This window comes from Artibeus jamaicensis, unplaced genomic scaffold (genome assembly GCF_021234435.1).
Source record: "Artibeus jamaicensis isolate MK-2021 breed Jamaican fruit bat unplaced genomic scaffold, CSHL_Jam_final scaffold_537, whole genome shotgun sequence".
NCBI classification, from domain to species: Eukaryota; Metazoa; Chordata; class Mammalia; order Chiroptera; family Phyllostomidae; genus Artibeus; species Artibeus jamaicensis.
Window position 1 is genome coordinate 17,713,480 of NW_026522047.1, and position 18,541 is coordinate 17,732,020.

Below are 18,541 nucleotides of genomic sequence, written 5' to 3' on the forward strand. Positions count from 1 at the left end.
TCACCACAAGCTCTCTTACTGTGAAAGGTTAAAGGAAACTACAGAAGAAATATAAGTAATTATATTCCTGAAAAGATTTTTTTAAATTCACATTTAAAGAAGTTTAAAGAGTCACTAAATGTTTATCCCTTGTATCATACTTTTTAGAAACTCCTAGCACGCCACGGTAGGTAATTAGATAAGTAGTTAAACCAAATAAATAGATTTCCTACCACCTGATATTTATTGATGGTTAAATCAAAATAAAAATCAGAAAGAGCATTTGAAGACAAGGCCATGATTCACTTGACTTACGTTTGGAGGTTACTGCTGAAGGTCTTTCCAAGCTTACAGACTGCAATTCAGCCTGAAAATCAGGGAGTAATAATATCGAAGGAGAGAAGAAAGTTTAAAATTAGTTCATAAAACAGTTTCTCTCCTCACCCCATATCATGGAATAAGTGTCAAATTCATGCAACAAGTGCCATATACCGACTTTGTGTTTAAAGGAACTCATAAAGTATACACACTACACTAGAAGAAATGAATCACTAATTCAATGAAACACCAATACACCAGAAATATGTATGCATGTTGATATACAGGGTGAGGCAAAAGTAAGTTTACAGTTGTTCATATGGAAAATAATATAATAGTAAATAATAATTTAAGAATAAACTCTGTTTCCCATACTGAGAGCTGTAAACTTACTTTTCCTCCACCCTGTATTTCCGATACAAATGTGACATTAGGGATAACAATCCAATCTCAAAAACTTATTGAGTTATTTTTACCCAAACCGAGGGCATCCCAGTTCTCTTTCTGCTCCTACCTAGTCCTACACAGGCCTACTGATTTACTCCTACATCTGTTCATTTTTCCACTGCCCTCACAGGGGCAGGTGGACTGGGGAGCGTGGGCCTCAGCTGAGAAAACTTAAGCCAAGTCCGTGGACTGATGAGGAAGGCCAGTGGGGGTCAGGGAAGGCACTGCCTGGAAAAGCAGCTGCCCGCCTCAAACTGAAGCCGTCCAAGTGCTGCCCCAAGCTTCCTCCCTGTGTCACCAACCTCAGTGGACTGGCCCTGGGGAACAACTGGTTTTCCGTTCCTCCGAAGTATGGGCCCCACAGGTGTCAGGGGTTGGGCGAGGAAAGGGCTCCCCACTTCCCGCGGTGGTTGCAGGACCTGCTAGAGCCAGGGCAGGAAGAGCAGACGCTAGAGCGTCTCCAGGGATACAAAAGGGGCGGTGCTGGACGGGAGTGAGGGGCGGGGGAGGCAGGGGCGGGGTTAGGCTGAACTGAGGCTCAGGATTGGGGCAGCTCCCAAACTCCACGGACACAGGGGCGGAGTCTGATGGGGCGGGCGGAAGAGGGCTGAGCAGGGCCTCTAGACCCTTTCCAAACAAGGCTGCTATGGGAAGTGAGGCCACTCTCAGAAATTGGTTCACCTAACCCCAGGGCCTGGAATTTGCCGACCTGAAACATTTCCTTCATGGCACTGTGTCCCCAGTGTTTAGCAGCATTTCTCTGTTGTCCACAGGAATAATGGACACTCAGTTTGGCATGTGACGCGTATGACCTGATGCCACTTTAAGCCAGCCAGATACGTTTTTCATTCCCCTCATCCTCAGCCTCTTTGGCAGTCTGAGCCATCTTTTTCCTTTTGTCTCCGGAAAGATAAACTAATTTTGAGTTGCGGTAAGCTAAACACTAACGTTTTCTTTATAGAATCTCCCAACGACGTGTGTGTGTGTGTGTGTGTGTGTGTGTGTGTGTGTGCGCGCACGTGCGCGCAAGTACACCAGCCCTTTCCAAGTCCAGTTCATCACATCACACGGATTCTGTAGGCCTCTGGTAACATTCCAATAAGTTATTTTTTCTAAAGTTAGCCAGAGTTGATTTTTATTACTTGCAACTACAGAATACTAATTTACACATTAACAAAGTATTAGATAATAAAAATGAGATACAATTTGTTTAAAGAAGTACAACTTAGTAGACAAAGATAATATCAATTTTTTGCCTCAAACATTTTAGAAGATTATAAAATTGAATCAAGAAATTGAGCCCTGGCTGGTGGAGCTCAGTGGATTGAGCATGGGCCTGCCGAAGCAAAGGGTCACAGTTTCAATTCCCAGTCAGGGCACATGCCTGGGTTGCAGGCCAGGTCCCCACTGGGGGGACACATGAAAGGCAACTGCACATTGATGCTTCTCTCCCTCTTTTTCTCCCTCCCTTACCTTCTCTCTAAAACTAACTAAATAAAACCTTTTAAAAAAAGAAATCATATTTAAAGTCATACATAATTACATTTGTTTTTTTTATTGTTACATACAGATTTGATAAAATTCACTTAAAATTGAGGTTAAAATATTCTATTTATGTAGTGTCAAATGATGATGTGTTTTGACCTAACTAAAAATATAAAATATTTCTGAAGTTTAAGTATTTTTCATTTGTAGAATAAATCAGGTGGAGAAATCTAGTCAATATTTATCGATCTTACATTAACAGTGTGTACTACACTAGATATTCTAAGGTAAAACAAAAATCCATTTGCTTATTGATGCCTGCAAGTAGTAATTTTTATAACTTAATTTAGAGTTGAAAAGCCTTTTTACAGATTTTACCAATATGTATAACACTCTTGTAATCGTCATAAGTGTTTTCCAGTTAAGAGAAAGTAGAAAACTAGCTTTTAGAATTTAAATCGAATAGGATCAGCCAATAGTTTGCAAAGTGCACATTCTCCAATTGTCCCTGGTTTGTCCAAATGTTGTAAAAGGAAAGGGTTGTGGAAAAGGAGAAGCCACAGGCTGCAGACGCGGCACTCAGGCACACCAGTGTCAGAAAGGAGCACGTTTGAAAGTTGGGGGCCTGGGAAAAAATTTCCTTAAAATTATCAACTACGAAAAAGCCTGAACATTCTTTAGGACCCACTGGCAAAGCCAAGCTACTTTGTTTGACATCTATTGTATATTTCCTTGGTTTTAAATCCAGATTTAGTTGTTTTCTTCCTTAATGTGTGTAAATTGCGTTGTTCTTCAATCTAAAGTATCCAAAGAACCAACTTTTCATTATTTTTCTGACAAACATCAGTTGGCATTAAAATATAGTTGCCCCCTTTTTAGAAACTTCTTACCTTTGTTTCTTTATGATGCAAATCTGCTCATCTTTTAAAATGCCATCTGAACTTGAAGTACTGTAGGCTTTATTGTCAATTTTGCCCGTTATTCTGTGACCCCACACACTGGGTAAGTCTGCAATGGCAATTTTCTCTACAAGTGGGGACAGTTCTTCACAAAATGGTGTTTCCATAGGGGTCAAATATCTTGAAACCTTAATTATGTCTGTCTATAATAATATATACATACATACATATATATATATATATATGTGTGTGTGTGTGTATGGGCATATTAGTATTTTTAAATATAATTCAGAAATGAAGTTTCCCATTTCCAAGGACAAAAATCTAATTGTGTATATGCAAGGGGAATTCTAAATCCATGAACAAAAATATAGAATATAATGATATTTTCAAAGACTGTTATAAATAAGATGACAAATAGCACATTTGGTGAAATTCCACTACGACTTCCAGTGCCGTCTCACAGGGAAACAACTTACTGAGTAAAGGTATAAATAAAAGGTGAACGAGAAATAACGGAGGGGACAATATGGAGTAGGAGTCCTAAGCACTAAATTTGAAAGTCTAATTCCATCCATCCATCCATCCATCCATCATTTCAAAAGCCAGGTAGTCTTTTAGGGTAGGAATATAAAGACAAGTCATGTCCTTGGTGAACTCACCAAAGTAAAGACAGACACACTAAAGAGACAACTGTTTCCTTGCTTTCAAGCTTTGTGACCCGTGTCCACCAGCACCAGAGAGAACTGGACTGAAGTCTTTGTCTTCTTAATGGCCTGAGTCCTAGACCGCCACCAGAGTTTGTCTCCCCTTCTGCTCCCCAATCGGTTCTTAATCTTCCCTGCTTGTGACTCAAACTCGCAACTCAGATGTGACTCTTTCTCCCCAGGTACGTACCTCAGGCTTTCAATGCATTTGCACCTCATTAGTTACCTGTCCTCAGCTAGTTTGTAAAACCAGCTATTCCAAAGGAACCTGGCACAGCACAGACCAGGTGGCTGATCATCCCAGTCCTGAGGTCAGCCACAGTACCACATGACAAGTGCTGTAAAATTGACATCACCCTGAATGTCTTGAGGAGGGATCACGCAGCTGTCTAGGACTGAATGGAAGAAGTTTGGCAGTCACAAGACTTCACAGAGGGGATTGTGCCTAAAATGTGATTTTGTGTCTTGAAAAAATGTATAGAAGTGTACCAGTTGTACTAAGAGGAATAGAATGGGAGAGGAATAGAATGGCTTGTTAGATACACATGAATTCTAGATACACAGGGACAGAAAACTGTGGAAGATGGACCCAGCCCCAAAGCAATATAGCAATATAAAATGTTGAGCTCCAACCATGACAATATAAAATTAAACACATAGTAACCCATTTTAATTTAGTATATTCAAGATTACAATTGGAGTAGATGTTGCTTTCATAGTATCAGTTATAGTCAGGATGTGAGAGCATTATGAATGATCCTCAAGAAAATTAAAATAAAGTCATAATTGGAAAATAAAATAAGTCATCAGTCCTATATGGGTTAATTTTTTTATTTTCAAGAATATACCACAAAGAAGAGACCCTTAAAGGCACAGAAAGATATCTGATTAGGCTGTTTGAACTGAATAAGGGTTTACCACAAATAAAATAAACTTATTTTATGCACCTAATTTTGCACTAAATTCATAGAAGTCCTAAGTGCAACTTCATATTTTAACTTTATATTTTTGTTAAAAACAGAATCTTTCTGGGTTGAAGATTCCTACTGGTTCCCTAACAATAACAGAAAGTGTGTATCAATTGAAATACATAATAAAACTAGGCAACTCTCCACATTACCTCCCTATATTTAAACATTAAGGTTGAATGATGAAATGGAGACCACGGTGCTGTTGAAGATCAGCAAACCTCCACTGTAAGTGTGTGTGTTCAGTGGTCATTAAACACGTAAGTTCCAGAAGGGCATACCAGGGCCATACTTCACTGTGCCAACAATACAGTGAAGGAGGAGTAAAATACTTTCAAGAAACCTGACCCCCAAATTGTTTATTGCAGTGTTTCCATTTCCCCCTCCATCATCTTTTGTTCCAGAGAGAAAAAGTTGAAAATTGTGACAAAATTGAAGATGTTTTTCAATAGCTTATTCTTGTAAAATACTGATGAAATTCATGATGAAGGTATTTTTCATTTCTTCCCTGTTAGTGCCACCCAAACAAAGCAAATGATTATTTAATCAAGTAATGAACAATGCGTATAGTCAATGCATAAGAAGTTGCAGGCGCCACAGAAGGCTGTGCCTCAGTAAAAACTGCCCACCGTGCAAAACTGCTTGTACAAGTGTTGCCTCTGAGACTGGGGATTTGTGGTTCTAAAGACCCAGTCGTATTTTTGGAAAATTGTGCTAATAATCGAGTCTACTGAAATATAAGTTGCCTAGCAGAAACAATATCATGACTTATAAAAACTGCAAAGGTGGTGAATGAGGAAGAATTTGCCCACTGCCCTACAGTAGTCTCCAGAAAGGCTAGGCCAACACCGGTGGCCAGTTCCAGTTATCCAGCTAGAGACGGTCCCAGAGTCATGTAATCCTGCAGGTGGTCACAGCATGGCAGAGGTATCTTTTAAGGACATTGGACTCCTTTCTCATCCTGGGCTGACCAATGAACTTTCCGTGGTTTGCTGTCTACTGTGAAACAGGAAGTGATGCCATAAGTTCAACAGTGAGGATTTGTGGCCTTGTCAAATATGAATTTGAACATAAACTGGCAATCTGGTGTATTAACTAGTCTTTCTAAAATTTCAGATAATGTAAATAAGTTTCTACTCCCTGATTTTGTCTTGGTGATCTGGTGAGTACTCGTCTTTCAATTTGCAAAGCTCTAAAGTAGACGTGACCTAGTGTTTCCGGGAAGACCGCCTTCCCATGAGGCTGTGCGGGGCAGCTTGCTTCCGCATCTCTTTCTATCCCAGTGACAGCCATTCAGTTTTTATTTTTCCAACTTGAAAAGACACAGGAAATGAGAGAATATTGTGCTTGGAGTCTGAAAAATTCACAAGATTCACGAAATGATGTGTGTGTGTATATGTGTGTGTATATATATGTATATATATATACACATATATATATACACACATACACGCAAATGAATGTACTACATATGAATAGGTAATATATATTTAGAACTAAAATTATCATTGCAGAAATAAAATTTTAAAAGATTGTATCTTTTTACTTCATAACCCTTTTAAAATAAGAGGCTATAAATAATTATACATGTTTAATTCAAACCTCAGTCTCCCAAGTACTGTTTTTACATTTTGCTAGTCACATTAGCAAAATGATTTTTAGAACAAGGTTTTTACAAATTTCTTTAAAAATTTTTTCAAATGGTAATCTTACAACCTTTTCAATTCTTTATACCAAGTAAAATCCTAAACTATAAGCTGTTCTAACTTTAAATTGACCCAATAATACTAGTTATGCCATTGCATATCACTTCTACGTGCTGAAAATACGGTGCCGAACGACACACCATTCTCCAGTCTAATGGGCCTTTGGGGCATTACATTCTAGTGGAGGAAATGGGAGACAGTCAACAAGCAAGGTGGTTTCTGTGGTATGAATCAGATAAGAGAAGGTAATATAATTAGAGCGGTATGTGTATGTGTGTGTAGGAGGATGTTTGTTTAGATCGAGTCACTAGAGAAGGCCTCTGAGTAAAGGTGACATTAGAACCTAAGCCCGAACGAATGCTCTTACAGAGAAGTTGGCACTAATCTGGGGGAAGAGCATCATTCGTAGATGGGATGGAACCAGCCCAGCTCCGGAGGTAGGAGCAGAATTGGCATGTTGGCATATGGCAGACAATTCGGTGGCCTCTCTGTGACTGGCTCCTTTTGGTATTCATATCCTTCCCTGGCGTGTGAGTGACATCTATGACTTGCTTCTAACCAATAGAATATGGCAGAAATGATGGGCTGTCACTTCGTGATTATTTACTGTGACATAAGACTCTATTTTGCTATCAGAATCACTCTAATCTTTCTCGCTATGTTGCTGGCTTTGAATAAGCAAACTGCCATGAATCTTACAGCCACAAAGAACCCAGTGCTTCCTAAACCACACCTGCGGGGAAGCAGATGCTTCCTTAGTCGAGAGTCCAGATGAGAACACAGCCCTGGCCTGATCGAGGCCTTGGGAGAAGCTAAGCAGAGGTTCCAGCTAAGCCCTGACCCACAGCAACAGGGATAATAGGTGTGTTGTTAAGTTTTAAGTAATTTGATACAGAGCACAGAATACCAATGCATACCTCATGGTCGGAATACACCTTCGACTGGAGGGCCGTGATCCAAGGGGACAGGAAAATGCATGAGATGAGGCAGAAGGGTGACAACATAGAATCTTAGGCCACAGTAAGAAACCTGGATTTTATTATAGGTATGTTAGAAAGTCATTGGAGAGATTCAATTAAGCAAGTGAGTGCCACTGTCTTTTTGACATGTTTAAAAGTTTCCTGACTACTTGTGAAAGATGGGCTCCTGGCGTAGAGGAGACTTCTCAGTAGGCAGGCGCATTCATTAATGTAGGTGAGAGAATGAGGGGGATTTGATTATAGTAGTAGAAAAGGAGTATGTTGAAAAAGAAGAGTCAAGAAAAACTTGAATGCAGTCTACCGAAACCTAGACATTTGGATTCAGCAGCTGAAATTGTGGCGATTCCTTTACCGAAATGGAGAAATCTGAGAGAGGTCAGGTTGGGTTTGTCAGGAGGAACAAAGAGAGAGAGAGCAAATCTATGGTGCTATTCTGACATGTTACATTTGAGATGTCATTGGAATATTCAGGGAGAGGATGTCATAGAAGCCATTGAATAAACGGGTCTGGGACTCAGTACTAGTGATACACATGAGGAAAAAATTGGAAAACTGATGGTAGTGAGAACCAGGAGTGGGATGAAAACCACAGAGGGAGAAGTGTGAACATGTAGTTAAGAAATTAGATAAATATATTAACTTTCTTCTGACACTGAAAATAGAGAATTTTGTTTGTCAACATCGAGTCCCGTAGGCTATTATCACTCAGCTCAACGACATTCATAATATTGTTTTTAATGAATACTTAGTATTCGCTTGAGATTTAAAGAGGGGCAGTGATACAGATGTAGTAAAACCAAATTTCGCTGTGGTCTCTTGGCAGCGCCTACCTGGGGCGGGCTTTTCCCTTCCCCCTCCTCAGTGCCCAGTTTCCATTTGAGCCACAGAAGTGGCCTTGGCACAGCTGTCCTACAGGTAGGTCTATTGGTCTACTGCCACCTTGCCCTGGTTCCTGATCTCTTGCTTCCAGGCTTTCTGCCATTTTCCATGCTTGTTTATGTAGAATTTTAATTTAGTACTCAGAAATGATTACTTCTCTAATAAAATTACTGACCGGGAAACATTTAAGCTATACCCTGTCTTACACTTCAGTTGCACTAGTGCTAATTCCTGACAGCCGGTTTAGTATCAGGGATTATAGTGAGAGTCAAATAAATTGGTAATAATAAACCAAGGATCTACAAAGGTGTGGTTGCTGAAAGGAAACAGACATAACCCCATACTGAGTTTTTACTGTAAGATTTCTCACTTCTCAAGAGTGACTCATTTTTTTTCTTTGATGAGTGAGAAAAACCAGGAGCTCACCAGTGCCTCAGGCAACAGAGTTTGAAGGTCTTCTTCGAGACTGAATGAAAGATAATAATCAAAATCTAGGTCACGGTAGTATTTATTCTACAGAGAATTGTTTAAACTAATGCTTTAAATTTAAGTCAGGACACATTTTAATATATGATTCATACCATGCCTATCAGATATGCTTAATGACTGCATACATTGTAATCTTGTTTCAAGGATTTTACTTTGAGGAATTTTCTCACATCAAGTAGGACAGCCATTAAATTATCATTACAAAGATATCAAACTTTCTTCATTGCGTCTAACTATTTCTCCAGACACAGGTATGTGGTGTGGGCCTGAAAGCCTTAGAAACTTCAATACACCTTTTCAGAGAGAGAATGAAGACAAAGGGTTTCTGGTTTGAAAAAAAGCGAAATAGAATTGGAAAAGTGGCAAAAGAAAAAAGGCCCGGTCTGATGACAAGGAAAGTTTTACCTGCAGAGAACCAGAAGGAAGACACTGATAGTTACCATCAGCCTGTTAAATTTTGTGATAATTATTAAAAATATAAGAAACTTAAAAATGATAATGAAATAGCAAATTTTTCTAAGATGGGGAACAATTGGTGGGGAGTAATTATCTGTCATGAATATATTTTCATGTGAGAAATCAAGCTATATTGCATATTATCTACATTTCAATAAAATCATTCTGGCTTCCATTATATGAGGTCTGTGTAGAAGGTATCCAGCCATGTACAATGAAAAATAGAGACATTTATTGAAGAAGACACAAGATACAAGAAACATTGCACATAGGACAATGGCATCTCAGTTCCCTTCAAAGAAAGTACCTTCAGACTTCACACAGTTCTCGCACAGTTGCCCCATAGTATTTTCCTGAATCTCATCAACAGTCTGAAATCCCTTTCCTTTCAAAAGTGATTTTAGTTTTGGAAAAAGCCAGAAGTTGCAGGGTGTCATATCTGGTCTGTAGAGGAGCTGAGTCACCTGAGCGATTTGATGTTTCACCAAAAAACTTTGCAGGAACCATAATGCATGAGCGGGCACATTGGGATGAAGCTGCCAATTACAGCTGAAGCCTTCAGAATCATTGGAATAGTTTCCATGGAGGAATGTTCAAGCTTAATGCAAAATCTGATGCAGATTCATTGCTCTACTCACTCAGTCACTTTAAACTCCATGGCGTTTACACACTACACATGCTCACTCAAGGGCATCTACTGCCCCCACTAACTAGTACAGTGAAGTCATCATTGTTCACGCACGTGAGTTTCAGTCCACTCTCCTTCGCTGCCAGATCACATAGATGTTGTGCAAACCATTCTTATATTAACAATGGCTGGAGTTTTTCTGGACAGGTCTTATATAGCAAATGAACATTCGGTATTTAAGAATATAAAAGTGAACTACATTAAGGGTTTGTTCTGGAACTTTCTTTTGTCAATTCATTCATATAGATGATTTTGAATGCTGGCTCCCTATGAAGAAACATAGAGCAGACCACCAGTGAAATTAGTATGAAGTCAAAGTGAGTCCCAAAAACTCTAAGGAAGCTGCCCTGCTAATATTCAGAAATTAACAAAAACTAAGCAAAATGGAATTCTTTGGCTAGAGACTCCACATTGCAGGACTATTTGCAAGAAAAAGATGGCTTTTAAGGATTTTGCAGGATTTGAGTTATGTTGGGATTAAGAGTTAGTGTTAGAACCAAAATTAGCATTTGCCCCATACTCAGCAGTGAGAATGGATGAAGAAGCCACTTCTGTGTAGTAAGGACTTGGAAAGCAGGGGCTGAGGCGTGGCGACAGTAACTAGCTGCAGGTCCGTAGGGAAGAGGGGATTGCACGGAACTTCCCATCAGTTTCCTAATAAACTGATGACTAATGGTCACAAGGATGTTGGATAGATATAGGGACTCCCAGTTGCAGCTGAATTTCCTTACTGCCAGTGGCTAGATGGAAGTTTTCTAGGCAAATGGAGATGTCCTGTCTAAGTTACAATTGAGGAAGTTCAAGTCCAAAGAGATGAAATAATCACCCAGCTAAAGGTGATGGCAGAAGAACAAGGGCCATCCAAATCCGAGAGAGTAGGCCTTTCTTTCCCACATGGCAAGATGGGCAATGTGTCAGCTCTCCTTTCGGAGACTGGATGGAGCATCGAAATGCACAGAGAAACCCACCATCTTTTCAGCCAGTGTGGTCAACTTTCCCCCTGGCTAAATCAGAGTAAATCAGAGAGAAGTCACATTACCTCACTGATTCAAGTTTTATTTCTCATGGAGTTGTTAACAAGAAGTGAAATGGATAAAAATCAGAAAAGGAGAGCGCAGGACATAGAAAATCTACAAAGTGACTAACCACAGTGTAACTGAATGTAAACACAAACACATGTCTGGTGTGGATCAAACACCTTCATCACATTCTAAAATCTCAGGGAAGCCAAGTGAATCTAGACGCGGTAGAATAATTTCTCTGGAATAGAATAACATGCCAGCCTTTCTTAGAACCTGCTGAAGGTTATATGAAACGGAGGCACTATTCCCCTTATCACAAGTGGTACAGTTGTAACTAAAAATAAAAATGGCCTTCCTGGTGAGGCATTCCCATGCGTGAGTCTGCCTTCCCATCCTCTGCATTGGACAAGTAAGCCAACAGATGGTCTTTAGACTGTGAGGAGTGTGACGTATTTCTGCACACACACACAGACATGCTCCCGAGAAGTAGTCAGCCAGTTCTTTTCTGCAGTGCCGCCATTCAATCCATGCCAGCACAAACACAGGCCAAAGGGCCCCAGCCCGGGGCCACAGTTAGCCACACTGAGGTGACTAACTTCCCCTGTTGCCTTTCCTGGGCTAACAGCCTCACTCTGGGTGTGCGGGAGCCCATCTTCCTAGATTCTCTTTCCTCTTAACCCTGCCCTCCCCATCCAGATGACCATTGGCTTTAAAACTATTTCCTCCCATCCTTCCCAGCAACTGTCTACCCCTATGACCAGCTCTTCTCCACACTAATCAGTTGTCTTCTGGCTGTTTCTCCTGATAGCAAGGATGAAGAGGAGTTTTCTAACCCTGAGAGCATGGGCAGAGGGGTTGAGGAAGAGGAAGAGACCTTACCCCCAAAGGCTCCGCCTTACGGTGGGATATCTAAAAATAATCAGCTGATAGCCCTGCAAAAGTGAATCTTCTGGTGGCTTCTCTCCTGTATCTGTGAGTATCTATCTCCTTCCTGGCTATTTCAGATGTGAATATTCTAATGGGGGGGGGCAGAATTTAAGACTAGAAAATTGATTATTCCCTCTAATCCATTCATTTGTGGGTGTTGCTGTGTAAGTTGAAGTTCTTTTGGTTAAAAATCTCTATACTATGTCAACCTATTAGGATAGTGTTGTGTAACTTGATATAAACTCCATTAGCAGAAAGGGAGAAAGATCCTGGATTTAATTCACCAGGCAGGTAAGGTATCATTACATATCTCTTCAAGGCCCCCAGGAATATGGGCATACAGTCCAAGACACCACTGTGTGTTTCAGACCTCGCACAAAGTCTCCTGAGGGGCAGGAGAGAGAAATGGGGCCTGGAGTCCAACCTATCTCCCCTATCTCCATGTCCCTGCCTTGTGCCCCAGCAAGGGTTTCAGGGCCTGCAGACATTTCATCACACAAAGTCATCTCTGGCTGGCTAAGTCTTGTGTTAGTTTGGTGGGCATTTACCACCTTTTCCTGAATGGATCTTCCCACAGCAGAGGCCCCCTTGGGGAGAACCAGGGCTTTCCTTCAGCATCATGTCTCTGCTGGTTTTAATGTCTGTAAATGAAGAAATGAGATCAAAAGTGACTTTACAAAGCTTCTTTAGCAGTGGAATCATTTTTTCAAACAAATTCTGATAAACCTGATGTCTGAATCAGAGCTGCTCTGGTTAAATTCTGGATGGGGTCTGACTTCCCCCCTCCCCCAAAGCATGGTTTATTGTGGACTGTCATTGAAGAATTTCTTTGCTACATATTACTTTTAATGAATCATCAGAGTTTGAGCCAAAGCAAAATAAATTTCTGCCACAGGGTTACTCAAAGTTTCTTCTTAAACCACTGTCTAAAGGTACAAAATAGGCTGGTAATTAATTGTCATCATTGTCATTCATGACTCTCCTCCTCCCTTGGTTGTTTTTATTTTCCAGGGAGACTGAGGCTGTAAAAATAGATATCTTGCTTACATTAAATGGTTGCACTATGCTGAGGATCAAAAAGTCCAGTTATTTCATGACAAGTTATAACACGCTCTTGATTCTTTATGATTTCAATAAGTGCCCCTCTTTTACCTTGCAGTTTTGTGCTTTGTCGGATGCCATGAATGCGCACCCTCAGGTAAAGCACATGGTGATGATGCTTAAGATACAGGGCATCCGACTTCAGTTACTCATTACTCCTTTTTTCCTTTCAATCTATTCAGATCACTTCTTCTAGTTCTATGCTGAGAAATGTGGTACTTATAAGAGACTTTATCTATCAAGCATTTATTTACTTTTTTAGCCCTTTCAAGCCTTCTATTAAAAATATTTTTTTCTCTCTGATGTTGTGAAGATTAATTTTACCTGTCAATTTGGTTAGGCCACAGTATCCAGACATTTCGTCAAACACAGTCTACATACTGCTGTTATTTTTCAGGAGAGATTAATATTTAAATCAGTAGACTTTGAGTAAAGCAGGTAAGTGAAAAGACTGAAACCCCCAGCAGATGAATGACTTCTGCCTCCAGACCTTAGTACTGGAGCTGCAATATCAACTCTTCCCTGCGTCTCCAGCCTGCTGGCCTGACCTTACAGAATTTGGACTTCCCCCCAAAATAAATCTTCTGTCTCTCTCCTTCTCTCTCTGTCTGTCTTCATTCTTTCTCCCTGCACACACACACACACACACACACACACACACACACACACACACACTGGATTCTCCTTCTCTAGAGAACCGTGATATACAGATTCTTAATTCTGACCCCTGCTTTTATCTAGACGACCACTTAAAATGCCAATGAAGGCCATGTCCACATTTCTCATACCTTTTATGAATATAAGCATCTCTTATTAATTGCTGTTGATTCGCCAAAAGGCAAATATTTAATTAAACCTTGAGAGAGAATAAAACTGCACATGAATTATCTAAGAGCACATAGGGCCATACATTTCATTAAGATAGTTTAACTAATAATTATGTCCCTTCTACCCAGTGTTTGTTTGAGCACGTTGATTGTTTTTTGTTTCTTGGTGGTTTTTTCTCCCGAAGTTCCCCAGAGGAAAGATGATTTTTTCTAAAGTCATATGTTTGTTGATTTGTATTTACTTTGCTTCTCAGTGTGTTCTATTAGAAGCAGTGCTGATCACACTACAGATGAATCCTTTTGTTTATTACCCTTGAAAATGAATACACAGGGGTAATTATTAACTTCACTGAATGACAATGAAGCCTATTAAGAGAAAAAAAAAAACTTAGCTGGTCGGTGAGCAAAACTCGGTTTTCCACTGTATCAATTTCCTGCTGTTTTTCTTGGTATTACTGAACTGTGAGTTTCCACAGGACAGGAGGGTCACTCCAGTGTTGGTGGAGTGGGTTTCGAATGCACACTGTAAGGGCAGACACGGCTTTCTGTTTGGCTATTAAAGAAGCAGTAAAAATCAAAACACCTCCCATGTGCCTGCCCAGGACTGAAGGGAAGCGGTTACGGAATCTTCGGTACAGGCCTTGCGAGATCGTTCCTGCAGGGGACGAGGCAGGAGGCTACACCATCAGCCACAGGGGCCAAACTCTGTGAACAGAAAAATAAGGATGCTTACACTTCAGGAAACACTGCTGTGCCCCTGCCAATTTCTCCTTGTATTAACTGTGTCTTTCACGAGGGTGACGGTTAATAGCAAGGCTGTGTATGTTAATGGCCTCCCTTGGTAACAAAAGTTTGCAATTCTATACTGGTTCTGCTTATTCTTTTAAAAATATTTTGAAATTTTCTGTCATATGAAATCTGAATGCCTGTGAAACGCTGGGCTTCATACAGGTTTCTTGCTTATGTTTGATGCTACTGCTTCCGAATTCTGGTCACTCCTGCTCTGGTGCTGGGAGAGCATGTTTCTGGGCAATAAAGAACACACAATCGTCTGCCGTCGTTAGCGGAGCAGGGCGTTGATCTCTGTGACCAGGTGGCACCGCTGGAGTGCTTGACACAACATGGTTAAAGATGTTCTTGTTTAAGGAAATGGAGCTAGAAGAGCTCAGAAAGCAGCGCAGACGCTTCCCGGCACAGCGCTTGCTGTTCATCTGAGCCAGACTGCTCTGCCTGAAAACCTAGACGATGCTCTGCAGAAGGGCTCAAAGGGCTGCTCACAGGACACGGGCCAGTGTCTGCGCCCTGCAGAGGGAGGAAAATCAAGCCATTAACTGGGCTGAGAAATACCCTCCAAAGGCTCCGAGCTATTTACTCTGAGTAAGTGCATGTATCCACATTATTCCCTCCCAAAAGGAGTTACTTTGTGTTATAAGAATACTGCTCAGAAAAAGAGAGCACCTAAAATTGTCCTAGTTACAAAGCTATGAATTTTATAGATCAGTTGTTTATACTGACTACTTCAGACTTAACTTCTCTTACACATGTAATTAAAATGCATAACCTAATAATTCTTTTTATTGTCACAGTTGTAACATCCTTGTGATTTATTCATTCATTCACTTATCACGGAGCTTCTTTTATGGGTCAGACACTGTGCTGGGTACTGAGGACACATAGTCAAATAAGTATAATACAGTGAGTGATAAAAAGCAGTGAGTTCCAGAATAGAAGCAAACTAGGAGAGCTGAGAGCTTATATATTCATGGCCAGACTAGTGATTTACAAAAGGAAACCAACCCTAACTAACCATCATGCCTTTTTCTGCTGCATCCACCTTAGGCACGCACAATTTTAAATGCTAAGATGATATTTTCCATTCTTTTCTTTCTTACCTCCTCAAAATGTAAGTTTGAAATCCTGAGAAACTCCGATGGATTTAAACCAGGGGGTTTCGTAGAGGAATCGTGGTTTATTGGTACTGCTCAAATGCATTTGTCAACGTAAGAGTATGAGAGAAACTGTGGCTAAATGATGTGGTTCTTGTTTGAAAGGAAACTCAAAGCAACCACAGTCATCGCTAATGTACAATGTGGAAATAGGGGCTGAGCTGGAACGCAGCAGCACCGGCTGGAGAGGGCTGGATGCCAAAGCTTGGGCAATACCCACAACAGGGTGAATGCAGAGGAACTGGTTTAAACACCCCCCCCCAAAAAAAAAAAAACTGCTACTGGGACAGAGGAACACAGCCCCAAAATGGCTACTGGGAGAGAGGACCAGAACGTGTCCAAATGAGACCCGCATCCAGCTGAGAGCCTCTCAAGTTCAACAGAGAGACTTTCATTCTTGTGTGCAGTTATTTAGACTGAAAATGGAAACGTGCACTGTGAGGCAGATCTCATTCATGCATAATTGAAACACCCAAGGGTAAAATAGTGAGGTACAATGGATGACATCTGATAAAATGAGAGCAAGGAGAGGGAGGAAGCTAAAAACAAGATACAAGACCCTGGGGACCAGAAAGAAGAATACCTGACATAGGCCAAATAATCTCAAATAAAAATATTCAAATTACCAGACAATGCAAATATAAAGGCAAATGCATGGAAGAGACTTGAGGATTGGGTAGGAAAAAAGTGCTGAGAATATGAAACATTCAAGGGCTGGTGAGTGGGACTCTTATTCCAACAAAATGCAGCGCAATAGGGTTTCTGTAGTGTTCTCATAAGCCGAGGAACTAGACAGAATTAAAGTAGCACAAGATTCATTGTCTTGAAAAATGTTCTGTTCTAAATAGCTATTGAGATATATGTTCATATATAGGAACCATGGAGCATATGCATGCATATTATATTTTCCTAACTTATTGGGAGAGCAGGAGTGCATGGGTACATGTGTGAGTCTGTATGTAGTTGGCTTTCTAGATGTGAAGAGTAATTTCCATTTCAGTAGAGAGATTTGTAAAAAAGTAAAACTCATAACGAGTATTTAAGGACAAAAGCGACTGGCCAAAAAACAAAAACAAGGCGTGTGGTGATTTTGCCTGTTGCTCTTGGAGATCTCACGGGTGGTTTATTGAGCCCCTCTAATAAACCAGTCATGATTCTAGACCCTCTGGACTATTCTGTTTAATCTCCATGGGAATTTCCTGGAAAGGGATTATTACTCCCATTTTAGGACTTGAGATTCTGAGGCTCAGAGAAATTAAGTCACATAACCTTGACCAAGTGGACACCCAAATTCTTCCCATTAAGCACTTTCTCCACTCACTCCCTTTGGAAGGTGAAAGGGGAGAACTGACTAGAAAAAGTCTCCCAATGCAACATTTTTAGTGTTGGGCTAGAAATTCTTGCTGCATATTTTCAATAAATAAAGTGAATAGTGAAAATAAGGCTATGTTTATTTCCTTTCTTAAAAAATAAAAGAGAAGCTTCTAGATTGCTTGATGATTGTGCAGATTTGTCTCTGTATTTAGGCCTATGTCTTGCTCACATTATTATCCCTTGCAATGGGAAGAAATCTAGAGTTATATCACATACAGTGGGAACATGAGTGAGTCGTAGGTATATGCTCCATGTGAGATCCCCTATGGATTTACCATGTATGTCTTTAGCCACCAAGAAACTAGTAATGAGGCATCTAACTTCTTAATGTCAGCAAAGGGTTATTATACACTTTTATCCACCAGGCAGTGAGAATTCAAAGAAGTGGAAGTCACAGTTTCTGCCTTCTGGAGACTCAAGATAAATATGTCTGTGTGTAAACATGCACATGTATGTTCTTGTATGTGTGTAAGATACATGCTTCATGGGAGACATGGGCAATAAGCACAACAGGAATTGGGAAAAAAGAAAGATTGTCAAAGGCTTGGGTTCATTCGGCTTCCAACACATGTTCTCCCGAAGTTGATATCCATACCTTAAACATTGCTAACCTCTGCTATTTTCTGATTATTTTAAAATGACTTAGATTTCAAGAATCATGGTCTCAGATTCTAGAAGACCTATTAAGATACTACAGAAAGGTAGTCCAACATGCCAGAGACAGGAAAACTGAGGCTCAGAAGGGCTCAGTGACTTACAGAAGGTCACATGGACAGCTAATTTACTTTAAAAATCTCTGAGACTAAGTATGTTATATGGAAAACTTTGAAGATAAGCCTTTTAGCTGGAAATTAAGGCTGTAAACCAAATGGAAAACAATGAACTGGAAGGCATTAATAAAGTTTAAGAATGACAATAAGTAGATCAGAGGGCCCAGACAAACTTTTAAATTTAGAATCAATGAGAAAGAACCTCACACTCAATAATATAATTTCTTTTCTCCCAGATGTAAAACATCATTTTATTACTTTAAGGCTGGGCAAATCTTTTAAATTTATTGGTATGTGTAGACATGACCCTCCTTGAAGTGTCCTATGCTAAGAACAAATAAGCAAACAAAGAAATAACTATAGCAACAAAATCCTCCTCTGTTTTTCTCCTGTCATTCAAAGGTCACATTTTCACAGAGAAGCAGATTCTGATCACAGCTTGACTTCAGGAAAGCAATCAAATTAAACTACATTGTACTATAGTTGAAATGACTGATAAGATCCTTTTCTAACTCCATCAATGGTACCATGTTGTTAATCCAAATGAATCTGTAATTAGATGTCAAGGGTTCC

General features: G+C 40.2%; 1 protein-coding gene across 2 annotated transcripts in view; it reads right to left on the minus strand.

Moving 5' to 3' along the window:
• TTC29 (tetratricopeptide repeat domain 29) overlaps window positions 1-18,541 on the minus strand; it is a 592,695-nt gene that overhangs the window by 146,773 nt on the left and 427,381 nt on the right. The window contains exons 10-11 of one of the 2 annotated variants that reach the window (XM_037162386.2): window positions 14,462-14,583; window positions 295-346 (exon numbers count right to left, since the gene is read on the minus strand). The gene's annotated coding sequence lies outside the window, so the exon portion shown is untranslated. Of the gene's footprint in view, window positions 1-294; window positions 347-1,046; window positions 1,186-14,461; window positions 14,584-18,541 lie in introns of those variants that run through there. The other variant, XM_037162388.2, reaches the window with a different exon arrangement.